A 21,991-nucleotide genomic window follows, 5' to 3' on the forward strand; every position below is an offset into this window, starting at 1 on the left:
ACCCCTTAAATTTTAGAAATTGCCCAATTTAAACATTTGGTATAATAGTATAGGACCCTAATATATATTACTATAAATTTACATGGTCCACCTCGTTCCTTTTTAGGGGCACAAAATTACCAAATTTTACTACAACCACGTGTTTGGTATTTTGGCTCATTTTATCACCTTGGATGAGGTCCTATTACCTTATATAGTTATATGGTCGTATACAGGTGTCCATTTCCTATCACAAGACATAAGTACATTTCTGCACCCCTTCAAAAATTTGGGAGGGGTACTTTGGCCCACCCTTTAAATTTTGGAAATTGCCCATTTAATATATTTGGTATTATAGTATAGGATCCTAATATAGATTAAATTTGGGTGGTTCACCTCGTTCCCTTTCATAGGTACGAAATTGCCAAATTTTAGTACAACCACGTGTTTGGTTTTGGCTCAATTTATCACCTTGGATGAGGTCCTATTACCTTATATGTTTATATGGTCATGTATATTGGTCCATTTCCTATTATAAGACATAGGTACATTTGTGCATCCTTTTAAATTTTTTGGGAGGTGTATGGCCCACCCTTTTAATTTTGGAAATTGCCCATTTTATATATTTGGTATTATAGTATAGGACCCTAATATAGATCACTATAAATTTGAGTGGTCCACCTCGTTCCCTTTTAGGGGTATAAAATTGCCAAATTTTACTACAACCACGTGTTTGGTATTTTGGCTCATTTTATTCCCTTGGATGAGGTCCTATTACCTTATATGGTTATATGATCATGTGTAGGTGTCCATTCCCTATCATAAAACATAGCTACATTGATGCACCCCTTTAAATTTTTGGGAGGGGTACCAAGGCCAATCTTTTAAATTTTGGAAATTTTCCAGTTTAAGCATTCGGTAATATAGTACAGGACCTCAACATATATCATGATAAATTTGGATGGTCCACCTCGTTCCCTTTCATGGGTAGAGAACTACCAAAAATCAAATTTCGGAGGTTATTGACCCCGTTTGATAAGGATTTAACACGTTATATGGGTATGTACAGAGGTTTATTACCTTCATATGTTTATGTTCCCTTTTAAATTTGGGAATTATCAAATTACAAAATTCGGTAAACGTTTTCTAGGACCCATTGTAGATGTTGGTGTTCCTCTTATGGCCAAATATTCAAAATTTAAAGGTTATTGTCCGGCTTTATTATGGAATAAGTACAGGATTTATTACTTTTTCATAAGACACAGGTGTATTTGTGTACCACTCTTAAATTTTGGGAGGGGTACATTTCTTATTGTCATATCAATAATTGGTAATTGTTCTTAAAATTGGATAGTATCTCATTCATTGGGTAAATCATTGTCAAATAGGAGTATGATCACGTGATCAGTTATTGACCTATGATGGGATTAGGAGTCCAGGACATTGGTACATTGAAATTTTGTAGGATAATTTGAGAATTGTTAATTGAAATTGCGTCATTGGCTTTGATTTTTCCAGCCTATGGACCAAATATAAACGTAAGCAATACGATGTACCACGTGATTGATTTTGATGAGATAGTGTACAGGAATTCATTTCCTTTGTTGTGGTACTTCTTAAGTTTGAGTACACACTTGTAGAAAACAGTTGGTTCTACTCACGTAAACAATTGACGGACATTATTGCCCTTATTGAACATATAATGATATGATTAATTCTAAGACAGTATATCGAGAGAAGTATTCTTTAAATTTGGGAATTGTGATAAACAGAACTTTAACATAAGGCACGAAATTTGAAACAATACTTTGAACTTTAGTCACAGCTCATAGTCTAATATCATTTGTGGTGATTGATTTGACCTTGAGCTTTAGAAATCTGATAGCTAACCTTATTGAATCTTATGACTCATAGTCTTAAGGAAATACATGCTACAACACTGAAATTTAGTCACAAGGTGATGTAATCTGACACTGGCAAAATTATTGTTGATGCAATTTGATTGGTTGATCACTATCTTTCGTGCAATCTGATTGGCTGATCACTATCTTTCGCGCAATATGATTGGTTGATGATTTTCAAATCTTTGCTGCATTCAGTTTTGAATTATGTTTAACATTTAAAAAGTTTCTGAAATTTTTGTTTGAAATTTTGGTTTGACATTTTTCGTTTGATATTTTTAGTTTGAAAATTTTTGTTTCGAAAATTTTGTTTGAAATTTTTGTTTCAAAATTTTTGTTTGAAACTTTGGTTCGAATTTTTTCGTTTGAAATATTTTGTTTCAAAATTTTTGTTTTACATTTTTTTGAAATTTTTTGTTTCAAAATTTTATTTTGAAATTTTTTTGTTTGAAAGTTTTTTGTTTGAAATTTTTGTTTCAAAGTTTGGTTTGACATTTTTAAAAGTTTGTGCACTCATTAGTAAAGAACCGGAACTGTTTAGAACAAAAACCTCTGGCAACATTGTTTATCATGGTGCAATAGTACACGTCAGAACATGGGGTTGTACTTGAAATGAAAAAACACAAATCATTGAAATGGATCATTTTATTTCACTGCACTGATTAATCACATACATCCATACCAGATAAAGGATCTGGATATTGTCGATACAATGTATTTTGAACTTCTCGCATTAGTTTGTCTTTAGCGTATAATTTTAATTCCAGTTGAAGTCTTTTAAGGTCTATTGCAATATCAATTTGTGGAAACTCAATGTCCATTTGATCACAAATAAACTGTTTATCAATACAGGTATGCACCCACGAACGATGTTGACAACCATCACAACATCTAGATACATATTGTACAATATGCATGACACATTTCTCAAAATAGTAATTTTTCAGGAATATACTTGCTTTGTTGCACACTTCCACTGCATGTTTAACACACTGGAATACGTTGATGAATTTGTTCCATTCCGTTTGCGTTAGATACACCATGTTGCAAGGGACATGCAATGTACTCTTTTTACGTAACAGTACCATCTTCTCTTCTAGGACTGTACGCAGCACCACTTCATGATTTGAGCCTAATGATTTGACTATGGTCAAATTTAGCTCATCATGAAAATAATCATTCATTTGGTCGATTCGTGAACATAATATTTGTCATTCTTCAAAGTTCGGCTGTACACCAAATTGATCTGATTTGCCCAATCGAATCACAGGTTCAAATGTTCTAGCACTGATACCAATCATCACATGCTTTGTTTGAAATATATTTACTGGATAATAGCTTGCGAAGATGAATTCTTTATCGTTAGAAGTACACATCCTTTCTGCTGAAACGCACTTGCTCAAATGATTTCATGGGATAACACTGTATTTGCTGATTTATAGAACTACGTCTGACGTCATTGGAAAGAAATCTACTGATGTTTGAATTCATGATTTCATCACAGTTGCTGACGTCATGCTAACCAACCAAATCCATAGATCGCATTCAGCATACAACTACGTAATGTGCTGACGCTTGAATTCATGATTTCATCACAATTGCTGACGAACCCGGCTGTGCACTAAAATCGCATTGATGACTTCGACCCAAGAATCCTTTCTAACATAAAGATACAGATCCAGTATTTAAGAAACGCAGCAGTTCTTCTTGTTTTGATGCTTCCATGGGTAAGCTTCACTACGATTCTTAATCCAAACTTTGTAGGGATTTTTTTGGCTAGCTAAGATTCTATAAGGTACATTCTTTTGTGAATCAGTAATCTTGGTAAATGATTTCATCACATCACGTGTGTTTAGGAACTGCAGACAAGTAGCCATGATGACGTTATTATGAATACTAACTCGAACGATGATGCAAAAACTGATGAGGTTGCATTATCTTGTTCTGACGTGTATTATTGCACCATGATAAACAATGTTGCCAGAGGTTTTTGTTCTAAACAGTTCCGGTTCTTTACTAATGAGTGCACAAACTTTTAGAAAATGTCAAACGAAACTTTGAAACAAAAAATCTTCAAACTAAATTTCGAAACAAAAATTTTTCAAACTAAAAATTTCCAACCAAGTTTTCTTCTAAGCAGTTCCGGTTCTTCAGTAATGAGTACACAAACTTAAAAATTTGAAACCAAAATTTTCCAAACAAAAATTTTCAAACAAAAATCTTCAAACAAAAAAGTTTTAAACAGAAAAAAATCGAAATTTTTTTAAAACTAAAATTTCAAAGAAAAACAAATTTTAGTTTTGAAACGAAAAAAAATTATATTTCAAACAAAAATTTCAAGCAAAATTTTGAAAAAAATCAAAAATTTTTCCAACAAAAATTTCGAAACAAAAATTTTCAAACTAAAAAAAATCAAACGAAAAAATGTCAAACCAAAGTTTCAAACAAAAATTTCAGAAACTTTTTAAATGTTAAACATAATTCAAAACTGAATGCAGCAAAGATTTGAAAAATCATCAGCCAATCAGATTGCGCGAAAGATAGTGATCAGCCAATCAGATTGCACGAGAGTGTGATCAACCAAACAAATTGCATCAACAATAACTTTGCCAGTGTCAGATTACATCACTTTGTGACTAACGTTCAGTGTTGTAGCATGTATTTCCTTAAGACTATGAGTCATAAGATTCAATAAGGTTAGCTATCAGATTTCTAAAGCTCAAGGTCAAATCAATCACCACAAATGATCTTAGACTATGAGCTGTGACTAAAGTTCAAAGTATTGTTTCAAATTTCGCGCCTTATGTTAAAGTTCTGTTTATCACAATTCCCAAATTTAAAGAATACTTCTCTCGATATACTGTCTTAGAATTAATCATATCATTATATGTTCAATAAGGGCAATAATGTCCGTCAATTGTTTACGTGAGTAGAACCAACTGTTTTCTACAAGTGTGTACTCAAACTTAAGAAGTACCACAACAAAGGAAATGAATTCCTGTACACTATCTCATCAAGGTCAATCACGTGGTACATCGTATTGCTTACGTTTATATTTGGTCCATAGGCTGGAATAATCAAAACCAATGACGCAATTTCATTTGACAATTCTCAAATTATCCTACAAAATTTCAATGTACCAATGTCCTGGACTCCTAATCCCATCATAGGTCAATAACTGATCACGTGATCATACTCCTATTTGACAATGATTTACCCAATGAATGAGATACTATCCAATTTTAAGAACAATTACCAATTATTGATATGACAATAAGAAATGTACCCCTCCCAAAATTTAAGAGTGGTACACAAATACACCTGTGTCTTATGAAAAAGTAATAAATCCTGTACTTATTCCATAATAAAGCCGGACAATAACCTTTAAATTTTGAATATTTGGCCATAAGAGGAACACCAACATCTACAATGGGTCCTAGAAAACGTTTACCGAATTTTGTAATTTGATAATTCCCAAATTTAAAAGGGAACATAAACATATGAAGGTAATAAACCTCTGTACATACCCATATAACGTGTTAAATCCTTATCAAACGGGGTCAATAACCTCCGAAATTTGATTTTTGGTAGTTCTCTACCCATGAAAGGGAACGAGGTGGACCATCCAAATTTATCATGATATATGTTGAGGTCCTGTACTATATTACCGAATGCTTAAACTGGAAAATTTCCAAAATTTAAAAGATTGGCCTTGGTACCCCTCCCAAAAATTTAAAGGGGTGCATCAATGTAGCTATGTTTTATGATAGGGAATGGACACCTACACATGATCATATAACCATATAAGGTAATAGGACCTCATCCAAGGGAATAAAATGAGCCAAAATACCAAACACGTGGTTGTAGTAAAATTTGGCAATTTTATACCCCTAAAATGGAACGAGGTGGACCACTCAAATTTATAGTGATCTATATTAGGGTCCTATACTATAATACCAAATATATAAAATGGGCAATTTCCAAAATTAAAAGGGTGGGCCATACACCTCCCAAAAAATTTAAAAGGATGCACAAATGTACCTATGTCTTATAATAGGAAATGGACCAGGTGGACCACCCAAATTTATCATAATACATGTTATTGTTCTATACTATTATACCAAATGTTTAAATTGGGCAATTTCTAAAATTTAAGGGGTGGGCCAAGGTACCCCTCACAAAATTTTCAAGGGGTGCATTAATATACCCATGTCTTACAAAAGGTAATGGGCCCCTGTATACGCCCATATAACCATACAGGATAATAACACCTCAACAAAGGCGATAAATTAGGTCAAAAACCTCCGAAATTTGAAGTTTTGGCAATTTTTTACCCATTAAAGGGAACGACATAGACCCCCAATACTGATAGAGGTACATACTATGGTCCTAGCATACCATACCAAATTTTTAGATTTGGCAATTTCCAAAATTTAAAGGGGGTGGTCCTAGGTACCCCTGCCAAAATTTAGAGGGGGTGGTCCTAGGTACCCCTAGGTCATTGACCCCTGGCCAGGGACCATGGGTCCTGAGGCAGGAACCCAGGGGCCAAAAGTTATCCTCAGGTGGGGCCAATACTACTGGCGTCAAGACTACAACAGTGGAACTGCCTTGATAAGACGGTAAATGTGACTGCGTTCCGTAACCGCCATATGTCATTCCTTCCATTTTTCAAAAGTAAAAGAACTTGGTATTTTGTAGTGATGTAGAAGGGCTAATGGCAGCTATGGGTATTGACTATAAAAGTGATGAGTTGAGATTGTTCCTCGACTCCTTCAAAATAAGTCTCTGCATATAGATAACATGTTACCATCGATTCCAGTTGGGTATGCAACTTACATGAAAGAAACATATGATAACAATTGTTATTGCAATTGAACTAAGACAAGTTTAAATGGCACATTTCCATTGAGCTGAAAGTCATAGGTATATTACTTGGGCTACAACAGGGCTACACAAAATTCTGTTGTTAACTGTGCCTCTAGGATAGCTGCGCCAAAACAGGAAGTGTTTTTAGGATTATTACATGTAAGAACAGCGCCGTAACTTAATTTTTTTGGGAGGGGGCAAGCATTAATACGCGTATTTGGGCCCCCTAGAAAAATGGTTTTCTAATTTTTGTTTTCCCTTTCCATCTTTCTCTTACTCTTCATGGGCCCCGCGGAGCCTGTGGGCCCTCCCGCACGGCAGGGTTAGTGGGGCTATTACTTACGCCACTGGGCCCATTCTATACATGAAAAATTAATTTAGGGGACAATATTGCCAATTTTCAAAGCCATACGAATAAATATTATTTTTAGGGCCCCTAATAGTAGACATTTTTGCTGAAATGGGCTCAAGACTCATTTTTATTTGATTGACATTTTATATGCTGTTTTGTTTATGTAATGTAGTGAACCTGTTTGATGCTTCATTTATAATTTCGTGTTCGTATCGTATATGGAGTAAGAAAATTTTGGTATTAAAATGGGTCCCCCTCGAACTGTTGGGAGCTTCCCTGGGGACTGTTGCCCCTTGCCTTCCCACAAGGCAAGAAGTGTGTAAGAAATCCAGCTGTATCCAGAGTTGCAACTCTACACTGCAAAAAATACAAACACTACTTTTAGACACGGTAGAGCACTGTACACATTACCGGCACCCTTTGAGCACCTCCAGATGACACATATTCACCCTCTGTAGATACTCCATTGTCCCAGATGAATGTACAAAATGTGCAAGATGTATGCCATAACTTTGTTTTCAAACTGTTTGCCGAGAAGAAGTGTTTCAAAATCTCATACTAGATACTGTTTTCGGAGAATGAACTGTTCTGGATACGCGAAGCACACATTATAAACACACACTTGATATATTTACACCTCAACACCTGTACTAAAAGTGTTTCAATGCTGTTCTAATTTTTACACTGTAGTGTAAGTCAGTTGGAGAAATTGAGATTGTCTGTGAAAAATGCAGAGGGCAGGAATATGATGGTGCTGCTGTGCTTACTCCTCAGGTGTTTACAAGAGACTTCAAGAAATTGAGGAACGAGCTATAGACCCTATTACAGTACCTATATATATATATATATATATATATATATATATATATATATATATATATATATATATATATATATATATATATATATATATATATACAGGATGTAAAGAAAGGTTGTTTACAACGCTTGGGAGGTGATTCTACAGATGAAAACAAGTAAAAATGTCTATGTAACACAATGCCCATCTCGGCCTCCTAACCGAGTTACGGACGTTAAAAAAGGGTGGAAAAATGAACTTTGAAGGCTAATTCTGGCAAAACGACAAGAGATAGAAGAGCGGTGTTAGGCGGCCCACACAGACTCTCAACATGGACTATCCAAAGATACTAAGATTAGATGTGTACAAGGCGAAGCATGCCGCGGACGTTATGGGGCAAAGTGAGGTGAGAGGGTGTGTGTGAAGTGTTCATGCATACAGAAACGAATAGCTGAAGCGTGTATGCGTATGCAAGATGGCGGGAGAAGTGCGTGGTTGCATAACCGTACAGGAAGGAAGCTCAATTTCGACAGGTTTATTCAAAGCATGTTTTCGAGAAAGCAGAAACGGCAGTCCGGCAGTGGGATAGGGACATACAGCGCTCTACATAGGGTCGACACACCGTGTCTTTTGTGTAATAAGAAAGCGCTAATGGGGAGGTGATGCAACGTTTACGATAGAGGAACCCGAAACCTGTTCCGGTGATAGTACTCGTAGAAGATAAGCTTCAGCTGATTACTACAATTGCAATACAAACAGCAAGAATGGAAAACCGGGTAGTTAAGACTGAATTCGACCACTGCGTTAGAATGTAAAAAACGTTTGAGGATATTTATGACGAAACTATGAAACACACAAAGTTGGGAATTCGGATAACTGTAGATTACATATGCATTCAACTATGCATTGAAAAAAGTAAAATATTCCTAATCATTGCCATTGTTGTCTAAAAAGAGCATTTGAATGAGAAGTTACAGTTTTCGATAATGAACTGAGCTTGAACAGTGGTTTTACTTATCTCCTATTATTAAAGCAAGTTTTATTTAGTCACTAAGCTTTTCAAACTGTAGTTAGGAGTGTAAAAGATATTGGGAGACTGAACAATTTTAAACTACTTCTTGTTTCGACGAAATTATCCACACAAATGGAGTGTTCTTCAGGTGGAATTCACCCGCAGAGAGATTCACACAGTACGGCAAGATGCCGAGACAGCGGCAGTGGGAACTGGCATCCGGGATTGAACATGTGGGTGAAAAGGCAATTCGATGCGTATTTAAGTATTAATAATAATAATAATAATAATAATAATAATAATAATAATAATAATAATAATAATAATAATAATAATAATAATAATAATAATAATAATAATAATAATAATAATAATCATAAATGATCGTCTCGCGTACTTGACGCGTCGGGCAACCAACAGCGCCCACTGTTTTATGAAGCAGTAAAACACCTCTAAAGCGAAAAGTTACCAGGTGATTTAAGAATAGCTTTCTGAGAAGTGTTGGAAATCTGGCTATCTTGCCTGTCATTACGAAAGGAAGAAGCAGAGTTCTTTATAACCGACAGACTATAGCTTAAGTGTGGTCGCGTTTCTTAAGCGTCACGTCTAGCCAGATGTTTACTATTTATTAACATAATCTGATACACTGCAAATCAATTATTCCAAGTTTTATCCACGACATGGCAAGGTTACTGTGGAATTTAAGGACTTCCCATTGCTGAGTAAGGCTCCTCTAAACGCTCCCCACAACGTTTCTCGGTTTTTGAAAATTGTGAGAAAACGAAAGAAAGTAGTCGAATTTTGAAAATTCGGCCACACAGTGATCATGGAACTCTATGGAGTGATCTTAAATAATTGATTTCCAGAAAAAATATTCGATACCTTTGAGGGCAGCCAAATGATTCTCATAGGCTGTCCTATCAAAGTCTCAACTGTTATTTGAATCGTTTCTTAGTTTATGAGTACCATAACTACTATGTCGCCCACTTTCCAAAACCTGAATATTTTATTCAGTTTTCACACAGATTTCAAGTATCAGGAACGCCATGTTGGTAAACATTGATAATTGTGGACAGGAGTAGCATCAAAGTGCTTTGATTTTCGTGGTGTGAATTCTCAAGATATAAGAATCAGTGATTTAAAACGTTTAAATATATCCTTTCACCCATTCCAAAGTTCACTTTAGGGTTGCGGCAGCCTGTCCATTTATATATCTGGGTAGTGTATATATTTATGTATGTATTATATGCTTTTTATTATTAACATGGCGGTATTCGTAGGCTTCTTTGTAGATAAGTTGATTCTCATAATGTCAGTGTAAACGCTAACAGGAACTCTCATTTATTCCTGAGTTGATCACGCTTCCAACAGAGATAGGTTTAGCGATTACTTGCACTGAGAAAAATCCGTTCTCCGGACAGCGGTATATTGTACAAATATACGGTATCCTCTTGCTTACTATAGAAATCAATACGGAGCATACGTTATCCGTATGATACATAGGCACTGCCGTTTGATGTTACATCATGCCGTTGCAGGATGTATGCCATCTAACAGTTTTCCGTATATCACATGTATATACTTATGTTACCTTCGTCAGCTATATGCTATATACGTCCATTTGTATGTTTGATCCTGACCGCCTACATTGTTTCATACAGAAAGTACGTATAGATGGAACACTTATACAGAAAGTATTATAAAACATGCGTTTTCAGTTATACGTCTGGTGTACGTTAAGTCCAAAAACTACAGGAATTACGCATGTAACCTATCTTTTTAAGTATGCCACCTACAATTTTTTTTCTCAGTGTGTTAGGGAGCTTTTCCCTTTAGGAAAGGGGCCCTTACCATTAGTAGTTTTAATATGTTCTTCCTGGGGCATTAACAGTATTTGTAAAACCATGATTTAATTACTAGTAGGGTAATTGGACTCTGATATTACGTTTCTTTTCCCCAGTTTAATAGAGCCGATTTAGAATGGTGAAATCAGTGATTCATTTGATGTTTATGTAGTGAATTCGTGTGATAACATGATTTGACATATGTAGTAATATGTACTGATATTTGCTTTCTTAGCTTCTATGGTATGTAGCGTGCATGTGTGTGTATAATTTAATATTTTGACCGTAGTAATATGTGAGTCAGAGTATGATATATTTAGTTGTGGACAGTGTATTGTTGATCATTAATTATTCATCTCCTTTAGCCTCTTGTAGGAAGTACAACGATCCATAATTAAAATTCATAGTGAATTATGTACCATAACTACATAATATGTTGCTCATATTTAACGACGATAGTGCAAAACGTGATTAATGGTGCAAAGATTGTATTCATACTACTAACGCCGTCTCGTCCAAGTTGAGATTATTCGCCGCTAGTGTTTTGTTACTCCAATAGTTAGTGATCTGGTCAACTCAGAAATGACACTTCTATTTCTATAAATGATGATTAAATATTAGTTCTGGCCCATAAGAAAGGGTATCTACATACCTCTCATTGGAAATTAACTTTGCGGAAAAGCACGATCATTTATATACTCTAGTAATCAAATTATTAACAATATTACACTTCCCGTTTCCACTTAACTCGAAGTTTGTCTATATGACATTATTTTTATTGCCAGGCTGCAGTTACGAATCCTCTTCTTTTTTCTGTTGCTAGAGAGATTGCATTGTTGAAATTTTCTAACATATAATTGCATGTAGTTGGGAATATTGAGTATATTGCATACAAAATAATTCGAAGCCGTGAAGTGGAAATCTACCGTAGTTTGCTGTGAAAGAAATTCGTAACTACACGTGTTAGTTTATGTACTATAAGAATTTGCTGATTTTAAGATAGATAGTAAGATTGCTTTGAACAATCTCGGCCATGAATTGATATAGTATAGGGTGTCTGAAAATAAATCGATGTTATAGAGAAAAATAAACATATAAATGAATAAGTGAGTAATGATAATATAAGTGATATGTAGACGTTTATGCTAGAAAGTATGAATAAATATTAGGACACCCATGCCCAGTGGTAAATTTTGCTACTGTGTATATATAATCATAAATTTCTTAGTACATTAAATATTAAGTTAGAATCTTGTATGAGAATAGTGTGTTATGTAAAATGATGATTGGTATTTTCACTTCGTGCCTTGACATTCAATAGTAAACATACAAGTTAACTGATCGACAAGCCTTATAATACAAATAATAGTCATATAGCAAATGGTTCCGGTTATTTTCAAGTTAATCAGAGAATAGAATAACCGTTTACCGAATTGATACAATTTAAAATTACTCGTTCTGTTTACTTTTGCGATGCTACTCTGTAACTTTAAATTTTTTCCACGTCAGCTGATTAAGCTAAATTCACTACTGTCCGCAGAGGTGACGAAGTGGATAGGATCGAATAATATAGACAATTTATTACAGTAAAATCTCGTGTTACCGTACCAGAATATCGAAATCCCCAATGTACATGAATTTTCATTTATTCTACTTCTAGAAGACAGTTTTGAAATTAATTGAATGTAGCGAATCTTGCGGACTGGAAGCGACTAGTAAGAATTGGCAGACAACTTACTAGTAGAAAGTTTAGTAGATTTTTTTTTAATTTGGCAAATCCCTGTTAGGATTTTTTCTGTTTTATTGACTTTAGTCTAGTTTTCCATACTTTAATCAGAACTCTTCTCAGTTTCTGAGTGGTCGGATATTTTTTATTTAGAAATTCTAAATTAGAAACCACACTGACACTTCCGGTACGGCCGGGGTGCTTACGTGCCTGACATGCTAGTTAAATGTCTCATACTTTAATTAAAATATTTGAGAATATTAATTTTATCATTATGCACGGGTAATTAGTCGAATTTGTATATGTGCGATATGTCGGATTTTTAATGTAAAATGTTGCAACCTATAAACTCAATTTGTCGGGATTATTAATTTGAAAGATTAAATAATTATATATATATATATATATATATATATATATATATATATATATATATATATATATATATATATATATATATTGTCGAGATACGAATATGTGTGAAATATGAATATAATATTGAAGTAAAATGTATAATATTCAATTGAGTAAATAAATATCTGTAAAGGGTCTTAGTACTTTACCCCGAACGGTTCCTGATTGCCATAGTCACGAAGTGGATGTACAATAAATGTACAATGTAAATGTTAGGAAATACCGCCGCATGTTAGATATTCTCTTCGTAGATTGTAATGTTATTAAGTAATATATGTATCAACTAACACTGTGTTTAATATACTAACTGCATGTAGCATGGGATTTAGGCAGGTCATCGTAACCGTTAAATTTCCTTAAATCAACTCTCAAATTAGTAAACTAAAATATTTCTTCAGAACTACACTTCGATTACTATCCTTCCCATACGAATCCTCAAACTTCACCAGTGTTTCCACCTTAGGAGTTTTGTTTACAATAAAAACGAAAGTCCTTTTGAACTGGAAAAATTCTCTTTTATCATATATATAGTGCTTATCAACGATAAATGTGTGTAATTAGTAAACAGAGCGATATTCATTGAGAAATAGCAAATGTGATAGTAAGCTAATGACAGAATAAGTAACATAGTCATCGTGATGCGAGTAACGAGACTGATTGTCTTTTTTTTAACCCCAGAAATGGGAGAAGTGTATTGATGAATATTTTTACGAACAGAATGGGTTTGGTTATGATTAACATATATACATCATAATATGTGAACATAAGAAATGCTAAAAGTGAAACGTGTGGACACCACCCCATCAGGAAGAACGGTCGGAAAGAGGGATGCCGACGTTGACGGTGGCGGGCCGCCGGAGTCAGCCGGCACCCGTCCGCGGCGGCACGACGATCTACTTGTTTAAAGTTGCCGACTTTTTGCCGAGGCGGCAAGCGGTCGAAAATCGTCAAGTAAAATTCCCTTTGCCGACTCTTTGCCGACTGTTGCCGACCGTTAGAGCCGGCAAAACAATCGGAAAGGCCTCTTTCCGACCCTCTGCCGACTACTTATGCCGGCCTCTTTTCGACGGCGGCGCCGGCGCATTTACTGCGCCTTTACGGTTGTTTGCCGACTGCTCGGCAAGACAACTTTCCGACGGCGGTGCCGGCGCATTTCATGCTCATTTCCGGCTTTTTGCCGATCGCTCGCCAAGGCAACTATTCGTCGCGGTCGAAAATCGCGCTGAAAGATGCCGGCGTCCGGCGCCGGCAATCCGACCGCGGCATCTGGTCGTCATGGACAAATTGTCCGACTATAGGCGGCAGAATCCTGATGGGGCAGAAAGGGGTGCTTCGGCAATATGCATAACATTATAGCTAATCTGAAAGTACGAGAAAGGACTCGTTTAAAATTACTTTCTAAATTCTCATATATGAGATAGACTCATTACTAAGCCTCATTTATTTTTTTTTCCTTTCTATTCATCATATTGTATACTATATTTATGCACGAATCTATATAATTTTTACATAATCTATATAATAACATTTAAAGAAAAATATTTTTATCTTTTCAAGCTGTCTGTTCATATATATATATATATATATATATATATATATATATATATATATATATAGAGAGAGAGAGAGAGAGAGAGAGAGAGAGAGAGAGAGAGACAAACAGAGAGAGGTAGATAGATACGTGTCTATACTATTACATTACCAGTATTCGATTTCATGTATAAATTGATACATTTATATGTACACTTATTACATGTTTATAAAATTCTGTTTCTTAATTTCTCAGTAAATGTAATAAATGTTCACCAAATTGTAGTTAGATGGTTTCTTTTAAAACTATTATCACCCATGTCAATACGCTGTCCTGTATGTATCTGAGAGTGGGTGAATGAAGGGTAAATTTAGTTTTAAGTGGTAGCATTTGATATTGATTTAATGTGATAATGTTCATAATAAGTGTATAATAGTATGTTATATGAATTAGTTAATCATAAAACGCAAATAACTTCCAAAATTCATTTATTTATTTTTAATTTCATATTTGGCTAAATTATTAAATTACAAGATTACAATTCAAAATGTATAGCGTCTCCCATTTGTTCCCACTCACGATTTCAATTTTCTCTTCAAAAGTTATGACGTCCCACAAGACACATTCAATTAATTCTTGTTTTGTTTCACCTTCAATATTGTTACGATTTCTTTGTAATTCTCTCTTCTTCTATGTTATAAACAATCACATATTTACCTACAACGATATTGTGTAGTTATCAGAGTTTTGCTAATTATGCCGCTAATGGAAGAATTAGGTCATGATGTATTTCTAACTTATACTAATCATTTTATCAATTGTCGAATAAAGAAGCTATTGTAGGACCTGAATAATTAACAAACTTGTGACATTTTGAATATGTCCTCCCTATCTATGACTTGATAGAATTAAAATAAAATGAGTTATACAACGACTATAAAAATAATATTGAGATGAAATGAAATTAATATATGTATGTATGATTATATATATATATATATATATATATATATATATATATATATATATATATATATGGGCTATTCGAAAAGTAAGGTAAATATTGTATATGTGAAATTTCGGTCCAGGATTCCTTAATTGTAGACAATTTAAGAAATCTTGTTCGGGATCCATATATACAACGATATTGTATATTTGTAACCCTTCCATTTTTGTAATTTTAATTATTGTGGGCAAAAGGTATTGCTTAAAAGTGCATAGACTGTGATGACGAAGAAAAAGATATATAAAAGAATAATGTTGATAATATATGATTTTTAACCATTGTTATTGTAATAACAGATTCGTCGTTTTCCGGGGTTGCTATGACAACCAGTAGTTGTTGATTGATTGAGATACTGAGAGAGAATATAGAGATAATGAAAGCCGACACTCTAAAATCAATGTGTATTATTTCAAAGTAGTAAGTGATTGATTATGTTGTGTGATTCCATTGTACGTGATATCCTATAGGCATCTTATTATATTAGCCTATAGGTTCCATATTAGCGAACTGGGAAAAGTAACGATTATATTTAAGAATATATCGTTACAATTTTTGATTTTATTCATCCGCTCCAATGGTTCGGAATAAAGGCCGGCATTGATGTACTAATGTCAAGAATAAACTCAAAGTTATTTACTCCTCGTAGTTCAATACACACACAGCAAGACTTTATGCTCGAAACTGCTCTGTTTGACGACCGGTTCTGGAAGTTGGCCCTTGGTCAACTATTGTTTTCGCACATTCGAAGTTCGGGAAAACATCCACTTTTTGTCGCATGTGACAATACATTTCAGGTAATGCACATTACGTGGATTTAGCCGCAGTTATCGCGCACATCCACTCTCCTCGGAGTAAGCACGTAGTAAAGGGGGGTCCGGGGGGTCCGGACCCCCCTTCGAAACCAGAAATGAAAAAAATAAGGAAAAATGGAACAAAAGGAAACGAGTAAAAGAAGAATCAGCTTTAAGAATAAAAAAGTTACGGCGAGCGTTTGGTTACTCTTTCGTATAACGTGTATTTTATATCTATTCCAAATTAAATAAGCAGCACCCAATGATACTCAAATTTGAGCAAAGCATGGTCGGCATGTGCCCTTTTCATTGTTTCCTCTCCACTCCAGCCTTACGAGGAAGGCATTACTCGAATTACTTGCAATACATGGTGGCGAATGAGCGGGATATTCTGAAAAGTCAGGGAATTTGAAATTTCTAGAAAAGTTACGAAATTCTCAGAATTTCTGCTACTAGTCAGGGAAATTTCAAGCTCTCGAAAATATAGTGCCATTCTGTAATAGTATGGACACTTTTAGTCATAATTTTTCGTCATCGCTTCTCTACAGTATCAAACATGTTATTTCAGAAACAGTGTTCTACTGCTCCTTTAACTTGTCATTTGGAACAGACAATAGTTCATGGAATAATAAACATAAAAGGTTATTTGGAAAGTTCTGTTAACATTTAATTCAACAGAGAACGGAACGCAGATATGGAAAAATATTTTACAAGATACTGTTGGATATGTACTTTTTATAATAGTTGAGGTCATAATGAAGGTGAAATTGTTAGATTTGAATGAACAGATGAAGAAAAGTAGATATTGTAAAATCTTTCTCAATACTTTTTTAATATTCTTTCACTCGAGATTTCTTCATAGTTTGTTATTAAATTACTTACTAACATATATTCATTTTATTGTCCTAACAATTCAACATAGGTTGCCAGTAAAATCGTTTAGATTGATCGAGCCCCTGGTGTGACAACCACAGTACAGCTCACAGATCACGAGGAGACCCCAAAAATAGGAGTAGCGGAGAAAAGTCAACGACACGGTCAAGTCCATTTTCGGTTTTTGAGGTGTGGTCTATACTTATACTTAGATGTCGTCTGCTACTCCGGATAGTTATCTGTGTGCTATTCCGTGGTGTCATTTGAAACCCCCGTGAAAAAAGTGGGCGAGCCCATACCTACGTCACACTACTTCTGCTAGGGTTCTTCTCGTCATCTCTGAGCTGTATTTCATGTCACGTTCCTCCCCTCCTCATTACGAAATCCTGGTTACGTGCCTGCTCTGAATCTGAGCTGGGCTTATCTCATGTGGCACAATACGTCTGCTCCTGGTGGTTTCTCTGAGTTCGTGAAGGTGGCGCACTATAGTGGACTAGGACATGCTGAATTGATTTGATAATCATCTTGTGCTGGTTGGTGAACATTCCTTAATGGCGTGTGGTATGACTTCCGAATATTTTACTCTGGGCGATCAAACCTTTGCTGATCTTCGACATTTTTATAACCTACATAAAATTTCTGGAACCAACGAGCTGCTGTGCTGCGGTTTACTACACCTTTCCCTTTGACATGACAATTTTTTGTACAAATGTTTTGGGTTACTCCCGAAGCGTTATGCCCGAGTTCGAACTCATAGAGTAGCAGTTCACGTATCAGAAATGTTAAGCACTCACCGTCAATGCCACTAAGAACAGACCGAAGATACTGACAAAGTGACTGCTTCCATGCTAAATAGTCAGCTTGCCACACTACCTCTTGGACTAGTTTCATCTTGTAGTCGCGGTCTATCATGACGCCTGGTGTTTGAGATGTGGAAATATTGCAAGACTCTTCCTTGTATGTTCTGCCTCCATTATTAATAGACTTCGAAGTCTTCTAACGGGCCAATGCCATAGGTATCTACTTGTAATAATGGGAAAAATACTCTGGCAAAGAGTATATTGTACTGATGAAGTTCTACAAGTGTTGGATAGCTACATATTATTGTATTAAACTCAGATAAGTCAAGTTAAGGTAATTGTAGAAAAAATCATCTTCAACCTGAGGTATGGATGTAGGAATGATGTGCGACCAAGACTTCAAATTGTTCACTGTACCCTATGTTACCTCCTTTCAATTCTCTTAGCTTTTGATTTAATAAATGTATGATTGAAGAATGCATTAGTGATTGGAGAAATATTAGTGACATGCTAAGCTTAGAAATGTTTTGTTCAGGGCACAAAGGAATCAAGTCTAATTACTTAACTTGTGATTAAAGGGTAAAGTTTGTACGGTAGCCTTAAATATAGCAAAGTTAACATTGTTTCTACATTATAAGGCTTATTTACGATATCTGAACATGAATCTTTTAAATTCTGAAAGCAGCTTCAGATGGGGATCGTAAAGATAGAATATGTCCGAAATGTCCAAAAGTGCACTTGATTTTTATAGATACTAAATGCAGCAAATGTTGCAGGAAATGGATGAATGATGTTATTAGTCGACTAATTTTATAGAATGACAATACTAACAATGCAGTCACAAAACATTATAGACGTACTTGGGCCAATTATTTGCTGAATTATGTGTTTTTTTTAAAAAAAAATAAATGCCATTTTTTTTTCAAAATGGTGAAATAAGGTGTACTTTGTATAAATATGGATTCAGTAATTCGTAAATATATAAAAATGATGGCAAATATAGTTGATCAGCCTACCAGATTTATTACCAAAGATTTTAATACGAGCTGTAAGGACTTGACTATATTGATGTTTGATAGTAGAAAATAAGTTGAACATTATGTCTGTAAAGGTATAGTGCTAGTAGTTTAGACGTCGTCTGAGAACTGGAATGTATTTTTGCGTCCGAATCCCTTATATGTTCACCAGTGTTAATCTGCATAACTAGGACTTTTGGGAAATTCGGTATGTTCTTTCATTAAATTTCAAAATCAACATTATATGAATTCCGTCATGGGATTAGAGATGCAAGGGCTCGAAAAAAACGGCTTTTTTCAAAAAAAAAAACTCGGATTTTTTCTGCTTCGCTTTTTTGCTTGGGAAATTTTGGGCTTTTTTTCAAAATTTTGCTTTAAATTGATAAAGCAGATTTTGTTTCGCTTCTCTACAGCAGAAGAATTCATTTGATTAGTGGTTGATGTAGATAATAATATACAGCCTCTAAAATAAACCATGAATTTCGAAAAGATTTTTTAAATTCCTAACATATTTACATTACGAATTCCAAAGGATTAACCAAAATATATATATAGTAATTTTTTAACTTCTTATACACAAAAATAAGTACTTTTTTTAAAAAAGATACACAAATAACTAGCAAAAATGTATGTAGTATTTTTACTTAAAATATCACACACCCTCTTTTTGAAACAAAATAAAATAAAACATGAGAGAAATGCATTTATATGATAATCTTAAAGGCTGTACATCAAGAGCTTGGTTTCAGGTGGTTCTGTACATTTTTGAAATTTTTAAGTTTTAACTTTCATATACATTGTAGGAATATTTCGAACAAATTTTTCATTCATTGATTACATACGTAATAATGTTATCACCTATCAGGTGCTTGGAATCTGCAAAATCGGTAAAATTCCGAATTCTATAATGCACTGACTGTTCCTTAAGCTTGTTCAGAATCGGAAAAGTACCAAATTTTCTGTTAATGGGTCATATGCGTAATAGTCTGTTCATCTGTTCGTGCGGTTTCCTAGGCTTATAGCCACTATCACGGTTAACCCAGTTCTGAAGGTTTCTGAATTTTTAACTACAGGAATTCGACATGTCATTACGATTTTTTTTAAAAAAAGAAGGAAAACCTATGGAATACATTTAAGAAGACTGGAAATAATCAATCACTATTCCAATTCACAAGAAAGGTGACAAAACTGAATGTAATAATTATCGAGGCATTTCTCTTAACATTCTATTAACAAGATTGATTCCATACGCAGATGAAATTATTGCAGATTATCAGTGTGGATTTAGGGAAATCGATCAACTATTTACTATTCGATAAATACTCGAAAAGAAATGGGAATATACTAGTACATCAGCTGTTTATTGGTTTTAAAAAGACTTACAACTCGGATAGGAGGGAAACAGTGTATAACATTCTTACAGAATTCGGAATACTGAGAAAGCTAGTTAGATTACTTAAAATGTGTTTAAATGAATCCCAGAGTAAAATCCGAATAGAAAAATTCTTGTCCATGAGCTTCCACGTCGAAAATGGCCTGAACAAGGAGATGCGTTATCGCCATTATTGTTCAGCTTTGTTCCGGAGTAAGCTATAAGGAAAATTAAAGATAACAACCAGGCCCTAGAGCTGAATTGTATTCACCAGGTTATGGCGTATGCTGATGATGTAAATTTAATAGGGGATGATAGGAGAACAATAGAAAGAAATGCAGAGTCCTTATTAAATGCTTGCAGCGACATTGGTTTAGAAGTAAATGCAGAAAAAACTAAATACTTGGAAGTTTACCGGGATCGTAATATGGCAAATTATGGATGCGTTAAACTATCAAATAATACTTTCGACAAAGTGGATACTTTCAAATGTCTACATAGGATCAATATTACCAGACCAAAATCATATCCGCAAAGAAATTAAATGTCGACTGAAATCAGGAAATTCGTGTTATTATTCAGTTCAGAGTATTTTGTCGTCGTGAATTCTTTCGAGGAATTTAAAGCTTAAAATATATAAAACAATAATCATGCCTGTTGTGTTTTATGGTTGTGAAACATGGTCACTTGAGGGAAGAACGCAGACTGAAAGTATTTGAAAATAAAATCCTGAGACGAATATTCGGACCCAAGAGGAACAGGAATGAGGGAAATTTCATAACGATGAACCGCATAATTTATACGGTTTACCAAACATCATTACTGTCATCAAGTCTAGGAGGCTCAGGTGGACAGGTCATGCCGCCAGAATGGAAGAAGGTATGAACGCTTTCAAAGTTTTAACTGGAAATCCAATCGGAAAACGTCCATTAGGAAGACTTAGCCGCAGATGGGAGGACAATATTAAAATGGATCTCGCAGAAATAGGAATACAAAGCAAAAACTGGATCCAGTTGGCTAAGGATTGAAGTCAGTAGAGAGCTCTTGTGAACGCGGCATTAAACCTTCGGATTTCATAGGCCATAGAGAGAGAGAGAAAATATATTTAAGTTAAGCACAACTGCACAACAACCATGAGTGAGTGGTTAGCTTTTGCGCTTCTATCGGGAAGTCCGGGATTCAACCCTGCATTCGACCATTTTGACAAAAGCTTTTCTTAATTGTATCTGTGAATGTAAAGTTAGTGCGTGTGCTGTGAGTTCTGGCCGACTTCCTTTCTTATCGTTTTTAAATCGTTGTTATTACTAATTACCAGCAGTAACGGATTTGCGAAGGGGGTTAGGGTGGGGATGTTTTACGGGTGAAGTTTGTACCCCGAAGTTACAGAATTTCTAAAACAAACGAAATATTTGTTATGCCTTTACTCATAAACTTCAAGCTCTTCTCAAATAAAAATTAGATATTTTTTAGAAAAACTAAACATTAATAAGAAAAAACCCTCCCAAAATACGTTTCTAAATCCGCCACTGATTATCAATATAAAATGGTCTTCAAGGTTGTATCCGGAAGGTTATTGCTGAATATACAAAGAAAACGTAATATTAGTTATGCTTGTACTCATAAACTCACAAATAAAAATTAGGAAATTTTAGAAAAAAACAAACATTACGCAGAGAAACACCTCCCAAAATACTTTTCTGAATCCG

At 34.7% G+C, this 21,991-nt stretch overlaps 1 protein-coding gene across 2 annotated transcripts in view; it reads right to left on the bottom strand.

Moving 5' to 3' along the window:
• The window catches only part of LOC145688960 (glandular kallikrein-3, submandibular-like), a 110,165-nt gene extending 98,641 nt beyond the window's left edge, over window positions 1-11,524 (bottom strand). For both annotated transcript variants that reach the window (XM_081763122.1, XM_081763121.1), the window contains exon 1: window positions 11,409-11,524. The gene's annotated coding sequence lies outside the window, so the exon portion shown is untranslated. The remainder of the gene's footprint in view (window positions 1-11,408) is intronic.
• Between the last annotated feature and the right edge of the window lie 10,467 nt (window positions 11,525-21,991).

Source organism: Thermobia domestica, chromosome 7 (assembly GCF_964235325.1).
Source record: "Thermobia domestica chromosome 7, izTheDome1.hap1.1, whole genome shotgun sequence".
NCBI classification, from domain to species: domain Eukaryota; kingdom Metazoa; phylum Arthropoda; class Insecta; order Zygentoma; family Lepismatidae; genus Thermobia; species Thermobia domestica.